The sequence below is a fragment of the Oryx dammah genome, unplaced genomic scaffold, assembly GCF_014754425.2.
Source record: "Oryx dammah isolate SB20612 unplaced genomic scaffold, SCBI_Odam_1.1 HiC_scaffold_29, whole genome shotgun sequence".
In the NCBI taxonomy this organism is placed as follows: Eukaryota; Metazoa; Chordata; class Mammalia; order Artiodactyla; family Bovidae; genus Oryx; species Oryx dammah.
In genome coordinates, this window is record NW_024070213.1 from 88,438,964 (window position 1) to 88,451,635 (window position 12,672).

Consider the following 12,672-nt stretch of genomic DNA (forward strand, 5'->3'; position numbering starts at 1 on the left):
GCTTTCTGTCTGCCTTTTGTCTGCAGAGAACTTTAGTCAAAGAATAAATTTAATCTGAGAAGTGAGAAATGCAAAAACAAAGGAAAACAGTCAAAGGACGCCTCATAATAATAATGTAGTCATTAAGCATAGTGAAGGACTTTTAATTCCTTCTCAAGGACTGTAGATAATATTCTGAGCCATAAACTCCAGGTGGAGAAGTTAACTACACAACGACCAGGCTGTACCCCCAACATGAGCTGCCACAATTCCGTGAATTGGCCTTAAAGAAATAGGAACAGACCCCGGAACTGAAGATTAACTATACCTGAACAATCAAGAGATGCTGGTCAGACTACCAAATGACCAATTGGAAGATGACTGTCAGAGTGAACTGTACTGCTTCTATATGTAGTCCCCTCTTTCTATCTATAAAATCTCCTGCCTATGAGGGGAGGAGGGGCCAACCTTTGGATAGACGAATACCCCTCAACATCCAAGTGCCAGCATCTGAAATAAAGCATGCTTTTCTTTCCACCAACCTGGCTTGTTTATTGGCTTTGAGTTGCGAGCAGCCAGACCCGGTGTCTTTCCAGAACACCTGGTACTAACAAAGGCCAGATATATAGGAGGTGTTAAGTATAAATATATCCATAAATATATCATCCCATTTTTAAAATCTGTTGTGGCTGTCAGGCAATGAAGACTAATAATTAGACTTTGTCTGTTTATATTTATGTATATATTTCTAAAATTGAGTCTTTGTGTGTATGCTCAGTCACTAAGTCATATTCGACTCTGTGTGACCCCATGGACTGTAGCCCACCAGCCTCCTCTGTCCATAGAATTTCCCAGGCAAGAATATTGGAGTGGGTAGCCATTCCCTTCTCCAGGGGATCTTCCCAACCCAAGGATCAAACCTACCTCTCCTATGTCTCTTGCATTGGCGAGTGGATTCTTTACCACTAAGTCAACTGGGAAGCCCCCTAACTCTTCCCTCCCCTCCCTTTTTGCCCTCCCTTTTTGCTGGAGGACAGAGGGAACAAAAAGTGCCCATCAAACTGAGATGGCATCTTGAGACAGGAAAGCAAGACAGGCAGCTCCATATAATCATGCTTCAGCTTATTATTAATACATGGTACTTACTCACAGGGTGGGATTGGGAGAAAAATAATCCAGAAGCTTTCACAACTGCACTCCACCTGGCCAAGGGGCCAATGGGACAATTTTATTGTTAAACTAGGATATGGGGTAGGTGCTCAAAATAGGACATGCATTCCTAAGTCAAGATTTATTAATGGGTTACTAATGTCATGGTCCCTGTGATTATCAAACAATACCTATGAACTACAAAGTACTTGGCAACAGAGAAGTGATTCAATAGACTGTACAATCCTAGGTCAGGTCAGCGGAAAAACAAGAGGACCCCTAGGGGCCCAAGATAGCATCAGTTATGCTAACAGTCATACACCTTCCTTACCTGAACAACTCACTATTGTTGTTTTTATCATTACGACTATTAGTTCCATTAAAATATCCCCCTCTGTTGAAATATTCCAGGACCCCTTCCTCCAGCGAGCATTACCCCTACATTCTGCCTGCTACCTGAATACTTCTTACTCTGCCCTAGCACTAAATCATTCTGAATATACTTAATGAAAATCAACTACATACCAGGCAGAAGCGACTTAGTGACTAAACTACTACCACCACCACCAGGCAGAAGATGGGTGGTACAGATACAACACAAATGAGCAGAATCCTTTAGTGGGTTAATGTTTTTGTGTTTTCTTCTCCCACTAAAATGTGAGCTTCTCGTTGGGGCAATTATCTCTGTACACCTGGTGCTAAAAAAAGGCCCAGTATTATAGGAGGTGTTCCATAAACGTATCATCTCCTTTTTAAAATATATTATGGCTGTCAGGCAATGAAGACTATTTGTTAGAATATGTTTATATTAGCGACTGAACAACAACAACTGTTTATATTTATGTATATATTTCCAAAATTGAGTCTTTGGGTGTGTGCTCAGTTGCTAAGTCCTACCTGACTCTTTGCAAACACATGGACTATAGCCTGCCAGGCGCCTTTGTCCATGGGATTCTCCAGGTAAGAATACTGGAGTGGGTTGCCATTTTCTCCTCTGGGGGTTATGACCCAGGGATCTTGACCCAGGGATCCAATCTGTGTCTCAGCCTTCTTTCCAGCTCATCTGTTACCTCCCTGCCATGGAAATCCTTCACTCTAGTTGAACTGCATATTCTCTTCTTCCTGAACACATGCTGCTTGCCAGACCCTGCACCCTGGCTCCTCCTGTTACTTCCACCTGCACTTCCAGTATTGAAATCCTGTCCACTTTTCAAAATGTAACTCAACGTCACACACCCCATAAACCCTTCTGTGATTCTCACGGGATGTGAACATTAGCTCGGATGTGACTTTATATATCTGTGACCTATAATGGTGCTTTCCAAATGGAGTCTCAATACATTATTGGATTATGAAATCAATTTAGTGTATCCCAATCAGAATTTGTAAAGTCAAAATCTGTAAAAATGGAATAGTGATTTGTGATCTCCAAACAAGAGGATTTAGCTTCAGGTTCAGGGACAAAGTTCCAGACACTCAGGACTTCATGTGGCAGAAAATTTATTACAGTGAAAAAGACAGAGAAAGCTTCTGACATAGACATCAGAAGGGAGATGGAGAGTGCCCCCTCACTAGTCCCAGCAAGGGAGTTACATACTTTTTCAATTGATTATTAACAGTAAATCATAAGAGTGTCTCAAGGTTGTAAAGGTCTTACCAGGCCCACTCCCACAATATACATTTTAAGATAACAGGCTTAGTCAGAAGGTTCTTAAGAAGGAGAAACATGCCCTTGAGCAGGATAAATTGTTATATAATCCTTCACAGTAATCCAAGTCTATACCCCAACCAGTAATGCTAAAGAAGCTGAAGTTGTACAGTTCTATTGGACTTCCCTGGTGGCTCAGACGGTAAAGCGTCTGTCTACAATGCGGGAGACCTGGGTTTGAGGCCTGGATTGGGAAGATCCCCTGGAGAAGGAAATGGCAATCCACTCCAGTACTATTGCCTGGAAAATCCCATGAACAGAGGAGCCTGGTAGCCTACAGTCTACGGGGTCGCAAAGAGTTGGACACAACTGAGAAACTTTGCTTTCACTTTCATGAAGATCTACAAGAACTTATAGAAATAACATCAAAAAAAAAAAATGTCCTTTTCATCACAGGGGACTGGAATGCAAAAATAGGAAGTCAAGAGATACCTGGAGTAACAGGCAAATTTGGCCTTGGATACAAAATGAAGCAGGGCAAAGGCTAACAGAGTTTTATCAAGAGAACACACTATCAAGAGAACACACTGGTCATAGCAAACACCCTCTTCCAACAACACAAGAGATGACTCTACACATGTCATCACCAGATGGTCAATACCCAAATCAGAATGATTATATTCTTTGTAGCCAAAGATGGAGAAGCTCTACATAGTCAGCAAAAACAAGACCAGGAGCTGATTGTGGCTCAGACCATGAATTCCTTATTGCCAAAGTCAGACTGAAATGGAAGAAAGTAGGGAAAACCACTAGACCATTCAGGTATGACCTAAATCAAACCCCTTACAATTATACAGTGGAAGTGACAAATAGATTCAAGGGATTAGATCTGACAGACAGAGTGTCTGAAGAACTGTGGATGAAGGTTTGTGACATTGTAGAAGAGGCAGTGATCAAGACCATCCCCAAGAAAAAGAAATGCAAAAAGGCAAAATGGCTCTCTGAGGAGGCCTTAAAAATAGCTGAGAAAAGAAGAGAAGCTAAAGGCAAAGGAGAAAAGGAAAGATATATCCATTTAAATGCAAAGTTCCAAAGAATAGCAAGGAGAGATGAGAAAGCCTTCCTCAGTGATCAATGCAAAGAAATAGAGGAAAAAACAGAATGGGAAAGACTAGAGATCTCTTCAAGAAAATCAGAGATACCAAGGGAACATTTCATGTAAAGATGGGCACAATAAAGGACAGAAATGGTAGGGACCTAACAGAAGCAGAAGATATTAAGAAGAGGTGGCAAGAATACACAGAAGAACTGTACAAAAAAGATCTTCATGACCCAGATAATCACAATGATGTGATCACTCACCTAGAGCCTGACATCCTGGAACGTGAAGTCAAGTGGGCTTTTGGAAGCATCACTGTGAACAAAGCTAGTGGAGGTGATAGAATTCCAGTTGAGCTATTTCAAATCCTAAAAGATGATGCTGTGAAAGTGCTGCACTCAATATGCCAACAAATATGGAAAACTCAGCAGTGGCCACAGGACTGGAAAAGGTCAGTTTTCATTCCAATTCCAAAGAAAGGCAATGCCAAAAAATGCTCAAACTACCACACAATTGCACTCATCTCACACGCTAGTAAAATAATGCTTAAAATACTCCAAGCTGGCTTCAGCAATATGTGAACCGTGAGCTTGCAGATGTTCAGGCTGGTTTCAGAGAAAGCAGAGGAACCAGAGATCAAATTGCCAACATCTGCTGGATCATGGAAAAAGCAAGAGAGTTCCAGAAAAACATCTGCTTCTGCTCTATTGACTATGCCAAAGTCTTTGTGTGTATCACAATAAACTGTGGAAAATGCTGAAAGAGATGGGAATACCAGACCACCTGACCTGCCTCTTGAGAAACCTTTATGCAAGTCAGGAAGCAACAGTTAGAACTGGACATGGAACAACAGACTGGTTCCAAATAGGAAAAGGAGTATATCAAGGCTGTATATTGTCATCCTGGTTATTTAACTTATATGCAGAGTACCTCATGGGAAATGCTGGGCTGGATGAAGCACAAGCTGGAATCAAGATTGCTGGGAGAAATATCAATAACTTCAGAAATACAAATGACACCACCCTTATGGCAGAAAGTGAAGAAGAACTAAAGAGCCTCTTGATGAAAGTGAAAGAGGAGAGTGAAAAAGTTAACTTAAAGCTCAACATTCAGAGAACTAAGATGATGGCATCCGGTCCCATAACTTCAAGGCAAATAGATGGGAAACAATGGAAATAGGGAGAGACTTTATGTTTTGGGGCTCTAAAATCACTGCAGATGGTGACTACCGCCATGACATTTAAATCACTTGCTCCTTGGAAGAAAAGCTATGACCAATCTAGACAGCATATTAAAAACCAGAGACATTACTTTGCTAGCAAAGGTCTATCTAGTCAAAGCTGTGGTTTTTCCAGTAGTCATGTATGGATGTGAGAGTTGGACTATAGAGAAAGCTGAGCGCAGAAGAATTGATGCTTTTGAACTGTGGTGTTGAAGAAGACTCTTGAGAGTCCCTTGGACTGCAAGGACATCCAACCAATCCATCCTAAAGGAAATCAGTTCTGAATATTCATTGGAAAGACTGATGCTGAAGCTGAAACTCCAACACTTTGGCCACTTGATGGGAAGAACTGACTCATTTGAAAAGACCCTAATTCTGGGGAAGATTGAAGGCAGGAGGAGAAGGCGACAACAGAGGATGAGATGGTTGGATGGCATCGCAGACTCAATGGACATGAATTTGAGTAAACTCCAAGAGTTGGTGACGGACAGGGAAGCCTGGCATGCTGCAGTTCATGGGGTCGCAAAGTGTCGGATGCAACTGAGCAACTGAACTGAACAGAGTTTAAGACGGGTTTGTTTTTTTGTGTAATCATCAGCTCTGGGTTAAAGAAAAAAACTTCTTATGTGACTAAGATGCAGGAATGTAGGGAAAAAAGATTTGTCCTTTTCTCCCCCTGAGGACCCCTGGCCTCTCTATCAAGGCTATTAACCCTCTCTATAGGAACTATCAGAGAATGTCAAAAGTACTAAAGTAGGTATTATTTTGTGAAACTTTATTTTTAATAATGTGTTTGCATGTACGTGTGTGTGTGTGTGTGTACTGGGTTGCTGTAGAATATGTATTTTACTGTAGCAGTCAAAAAAGGTGGAAAAAAGCACTTCATACAAATGCATTATTTCAGTCAGCAGATAACAAGCTCCTTGATGAGCAAACTCTACCCTTGCAATTAGTGAGGTCGAACGCTCCACTCGGAGCCTCCACTCATTTAGGGAGTTGCCCTAGGGATTAAAGGAATCAAGGCAAAAAGCAAGGTCCTGTCTCTAAGAGCGGTGCTTTTCTATTAAGAGAGACAAAGAAAGGCAAATGTTCCCTGGCTGTCCAGGGGTTTGTCAGTGCTTTCACTGCCAAAGTTATGGGTTAAATCCTTGGTTGGAAACCATGATCCAGGAACCCATGCAACACAGTAAGAAAATCTTTTAAAAACATTTTTTAGAGACAAATCCAGAAAGAAAGTCTCCACTTATTTAAGTAGCTGAAGTGCCATAGACTAGGCCTTGGGATTTAGAGCCAAAGACCTACTTAGCATTCTTGCTCTGCCATTCATTAGCTGTTTGTTATTGGATAAACTGACTGATTTCTCTGAGCTTCAGTTTAGACAACTGAAAGAATAATCTTTACCCAACCTCACATACTTGCGTTAAAATCAAGTGATAGATATATACAAATATACAGATTATTTTATAAGCTATAAAAATGTTGTAATGTCTTAGGCAAAAATTTGCATGTCTTATTTAGTAAACAAGTAAAAATTGATGTAGTATAAATTATACAGCTAAACGGGCATTAGACATGTTTTATTTATTTGTTTATGGCTGCACCTCGAGGCTTACAGAAATCTTAGTTCCTCGAGCAGGGATCACACTGCTCTAGGGTTCCAGCAGTGACAGCATTGAGTCTTAACCACTGCATCACCAGGAAATTCCCTTGACTTGGTTTTTGATAACTAGTGATAGAAACCCAATTCAGACTGTGCTCAAAGGGAAGTAAATCACACATGTAACCCAATGTTACAGCAAGCTTTGGGCAGGGCTTCCTCTGGGAACTCAGATGATATCCACCAAGCCGCTGTGCACTTGTCTCTTTCTTTCTAACCCCCTCTCACTCTGGGCTCTACTTCAGTTCCACTGTGGTTTTATTCTCAGACAGGTTCTGCCTGCGTGGTGGGACTGCAGCCACCATTTGCTTTGGGCTGATGGAATCCTTCCCATTAGCAGATAGATATATTTTCCCTTATTGTTCCAGCAAAAATCTCAGGGAGTGCTCTGTCTGACCCTGGGCTTGCGTTATAAGCCAAATCTCAAACAAAAAATACTGGTCAAGGATACCAAGAACACAAGCTGACCACTGGAGTTAGGGGTGAGTCACCTGGACTAAAAAGAGATTGATGAGGTGTCTTCTTAAGAGGTGGAGTCAGAGGTTTAGAATGACCAAGTTTCCAAAGCTGAACAGGATTAGTTTAGAAAGACATCTCAGTCTCTCCTATTTAATGTCACCAAACATTAGAATAAGGACATACAAACACATGCTTGTTGTATTTTATTTCATTCATTTAATACAGCATTGAAGATCTACTCTGTACCAGATACTGTTCTAGATACTAGTAGTGGTGGTTAAGACATACAGTGACTTCCCTGGTGGTTCAATGGTTAAGACTTCACCTTCCAATGCAGGCTGTGTGGGTTCAATCACTGTAGGGGAGCTAAGATCCCACATGCTTTGAGGTCAAAAAAACAAAACATAAAACAGAAACATAAGGAGATGCGGGGAGGCAGAGGATGAGATTGTTAAATAGCATCAGTGACTCAGTGGACATGAATTTGAGCAAACTCAGTGAGACTGTAGAGGACAGAGTAGCCTGGTGTGCTACAGTCCATGGGGTATCCAAGAGCTGGACACAACTTAACGACTGAGCAAAACAGAAGCCACATTATAACAAATTCAATACAGACTTTAAAATAGTCCACATCAAAAGAAATCTGTAAACAAACAACAAAGAATACAAAGTTCCTGCTCTCAGGGAACTTCTGTTGTGGGGGTGGGTGAAAACAATAAGCAAGTCACTAAGTATATGTCAGGCAGTGATAAATTCTATTTCGGAAATAAATTTAAAGAGCATGGTAAGAAGCAGCTAGAGCCAGAGGTAGGAGACAAGGACTATTTTAGAGGGGCTGGTTAGGAAAGACCTCACTTTGAAGGATAAACCTGACTGAAGTGAGAGAGCAAATCATAGGAATAGCTATCTAGATGAAAACTTCCAGGCAGAGAGAAAAGCAAGTGCAAGGACCCTGAGACAGAGCCAATGACTTCCTCCTGAGCAATGCATGTTCATTTAGTAACATATATTTTCACACGTGTATGTGAACATATTAATCCTTTATTTTCTTACATTAGAATATTTGATAGTGATATTCCGAGAGAGAGATTAAACTTTAGAATGATTTAATGTTGATTCAGCTATTTGAGACATTGATGAATCTTGCTGAACATGCAGATGTGCCTAGACTGAGAGTACCCTGAAGCAGGAGCTTCCTTTTTCCTACGGAAATTGAACGCAGGAGAAGCTCAGTGAATGGGACAGGTAGAGTAATGAGCCACCTGCCACAGTGAATACTAAGGCCGATGGTAGAGATCCCGGGTGACCCTGCCAAAGCTGGGCGTGGAGACCTTCCCTCCAGGAGTGACCTTACCTCTGTCCATTCACTCTAATTACTGTGGATGAGTCTGGGAGCACAAAATGGCTCCTGAGGGTGGTTTCTACTGATGCTGGGTAAAGGTCCCTAACTCAGAATCAAAGACTAACACAAAGTAAAACTTCCTCTGATCTTGAGCCGTGGCAAGGGTTATGTTGCCTAGAAGAGGAAAAGCTTGGGGTGGGGCATGTGTCTGGTGGGCAAAAGGGAGGGGAAGAAGTCAGAAGGCAAGAGACCTGCCCTCCCTAATTGGTCGGTACCAGTTTCGCTGAACTTGGAACCCCCATAACCAATTCCTACCAGGCTCTGTTCTTCACCCAGCAAGCCTCTTTTCCTTGAATTGCAGTGATTTCTGACATGTTTAATGTTAATTCTTTACTGTCTGCAGTAGCTAGATTGGTCTATCTCTTCTTTATCGTCATATATATATGTCCTTTGCTTATCTGCATATATTAATTTTCATAGTGTGATTTCTTAGACCGTGTTCATGAGCAATGTGTTCTAAATTTATTTCAGTGTCCACCTTAGTTGCTCATTGCAAGCAGGCCCTGATAAATGCTTTTTGATGATGATTATGACTGTGGTGATGTTTATGGCACTAGAAATCACAGGTTCCTTCTTGTAATTTTGGGATACTGCTCCTCTCTGCCACAACTTGGTTTCAAGCTGGGCTTGCCTGAAACCTTCTAGTGTTCAAGAAGGTCAAGAAACCTGGGTTCTTCTTTAACTTCACCAACAACTTCTATGTGATTCTATATGCCTCACTTTCACAATCTTCTGGTGCAAGACAAAAAAAAAGCTCACAGGACTTGAAGGTAGGGGAGAGAGGTAAAGTAAGAAAGTAGAAAATAAAAAGAAAGAAAGAAAGAAAGAAAGTAGATGTGGAAGGACTTTAAAAGTAGGAGAATGGATTTATGTATATGTATGGCAGAATCCCTTCACTGTTCACCTCCAACTATCACAACACTGTTAATCGGCTATATCCCAGTACCAAATAAAAAGGTTTCTTTAGGATCCTATCTCAAGTCTACACCTCCTTTATTTCAGGGCCAGCTCTCTGAGACACTCTTCCGTCTCCCCACAAGCATAAATTTTCTTCCAGAAGTCTCAGATTCTTGGTTTGAAGGATGAAGAACCACCCTATGTATCATCTTTTGCAGAGATTCCTCCCAATGTCTCCTTTTACCTGATCATTGCCATTTGCTTCTTCTTTACAGGCTTTCAAAGAGCTAGTTTTCTAAGCCTGGAGCTTCATTTATGTTCCCATTCTGTTGTTTCTAAAAGAAAGACTCAGAGGGAGGAAGTGAGATGCCTAGAATGTCAAAGACTTCTCACTAGAGAAATGTGGTGAAGAAGCAAATGGTGAGCCTCAGAAGCTTCTGAAGACAGGAAAAGAAGGCAAAATAAGCTCCAGGTGAGTGAAAAACCTAAAGTTGTAAAACAAAACCTTCAAAATTATCTGAAAAAAAAAATAGAATAGCTCATGATCTAATTTCTTAAATCAAATTTTGAAAAATGGACAAATTTTATAAAATTAACAAAGTTTAAAACGTCCTACATAAAAGACATCTTAAACGAAATTAAAACATAAGTGATAGGGAAATGGGAAGAAATTATCTGCAACATATATGTTTCTAATATACATGTTAGAAAAAGATGGGCAAGTGTAAGGGATTCCTACAAACCAACCACAATGACAATAAAAATAGAGATAAACAACCAAATAGAAAAATGGACAAAAGGTATGAATAGACCATTTCCAGAAGAAGAAATACAAATAACCAATAATATATGTAAAAAACTAGTCTACATCTCTAGTAACTGGGGAAAGGCAAACTAAACCAACAATGAGATCCATTTCACATCTATTGGATAGCAATAACCTAAAAGTTTGACTTTGCTGAAAAAGGTCCTTATGGTCAACCCTCGCTCCTTGGAAGAAAAGCAATGGCAAACCTACACAGTGCATTAAAAAGCAGAGATATTTCTTTGCCTTACAAAGGTCTGTATAGCCAAAGCTATGGTTTTTCTAGTAGTCATGTATGGATGTGAGAGCTGGACAATAAAAAAGGTTGAGCACTGAAAAACTGATACCTTCAAACTATGGAGCTGAAGAAGACTCCTGAGAGTCCCTTGGACAGCAAGGAGATCAAAGCAGTCAATCTTAAAGGATATCAACCCTGAATATTCATTGGAAGGACTGATGCTGAAGTTGAAGTTCCAATACTTTGGCCACCTGATATGAAGAGCCAACTCATTGGAAAACACCCTGATGCTAAGAAAGATTGCAGGCAGGAGGAGAAGGTGATAACAGAGGATGAGATGTTTGGATGGCATCATCGACTCAATGGACTTCAGTTTGAGCAAATTCCGGAAAATGGTGAAGGACAGAGAAGCCTGGCATGCTGCATCCCATGGAGTCACAAAGAGTCAGATAAGACTAATGACTGAACAGCAACAACAGAAGGAGAAGGGACAGAGAAAGGACCCAAGAAATGTTTGAAGAAATAATAGCTAAAAAGTTCCCTAACATGGCAAAGGAAATAGTCAACCAAGTCTAGGAAGTACAGACAGTCCCAGACAGGATAAACCCAAGGAGGAAACACTGAGACACATAGTAATCAAAATTATGAAAATAAAGACAAAGATATTAATAAAATGCTAAAAGCAATAAAGGGAAAATGGCATATAATATACAAGGGAACTCCCATCAGGTTATCAGCTGATTTCTCAAAAGAAACTCCAAAAGCCAGAAGCAAATGGCACAATATGTCTAAAGTAATGAAAGGGAAGAACGTACAACCAAGAATACTCTACACAGCAAGACTCTCATTCAGACTTGATGGAGAAATCAAAGGCTTTTCTACGTTGGATGGTTGATCTTGGACCTGCAGGGAGGAAGCTGGCCACAGACTCCTCCAAATCCACATTTCTTTGCCTCCAAGTCTTACGTGTCCTAAGACAGGAAACCACAGACACACCTTTGTAGGAGGGTCATGCAGGTTCAGTTGCTCAGTTGTGTCCAACTCTTTTCAACCACAATAGACTGTAGCCAGCCAGGTTCCTCTGCCCATGGAAACTTCGAGGCAAGAATTCTGGAGTGGATTGCCATTTCCTCCTCTAAAACACCTTCTACTATTTTGACTATACACTTAATACCTTTGTATCATGATCAGTCAACAGAAAATAATAAAATTCTATATCACTAAAACTACCATTTCATAGAAAAACTTGTAATCACTTTAAAAAATCCAGATGCATAACAGAATTACCTTGGAATCTTTTGAAAAATATAAATGCCCAAAGTACTGCTATTCTTCTCCAAAACTCCAGACATGTTTCTAATGAGCAGCCATGTTTAAAAACAACTGGACTATATGATGATTTTATACTTTTATCTAATTTGTTTCACCTTTTCTATTTCACATTCAGTGCTCCCATTTTATTTCATTTATGTTTTCCAGTTTCTCCATCTCCATCTCAGTTGTTCTTCTTTCTCAAGCTTTTATCAAGGATAGTAGAAAAGCTTTTGTATATATATATATATATATATGTACACATATATAGTATGTGTATGTATGTATTTTAGAATATTTATTACTTTTGACTAGCTAAAAAAGTTTGTGACATTTTAATTCCACTTGTTTGACTTACTATGAAAAGAATGCTAGATTTCTAATTTATATTTACTCAAAGCTTTGATATAGTTCTATGTATTTTGGCATCTAGGGTTAGTGCTAAAAGTCTATAAAATGTATTATCCTAGTGATTTAAAAAATTTTGAATGAGGTTGGAAACTTCTAATCTAATTCTGAGAATATAAGGAAATATAAAAAAAATAGGAAATTAACAAGTGATACACTCTGTGTGTGCTAAGTCATTTCAGTCATGTCCGACTCTGTGTGACCCTATGGACTGCAGCCTGCCAGGCTCCTCTGTCCATGGGATTCTCCAGGCAAGAATACTGGAGTGGGTTGCTGTGCACTCCTCCAGGAACAAGTGATACAGGTATGACCTAAATCAAATCCCTTATTATTATACAGTGAAGGTGATAAATACATTCATGGGATTAGGTCTGGCAGACAGAGCACCTGAAGAACTA

At 40.2% G+C, this 12,672-nt stretch overlaps 1 non-coding gene across 1 annotated transcript; it reads right to left on the minus strand.

Annotated features, from left to right (window-relative positions):
- Positions 1–11,433: 11,433 nt before the first annotated feature.
- LOC120858976 lies at positions 11,434–11,564 on the minus strand. Its single transcript, XR_005720000.1, has one exon. It is a non-coding gene; the product is annotated as a small nucleolar RNA SNORA38 (small nucleolar RNA).
- Positions 11,565–12,672: the final 1,108 nt, after the last annotated feature.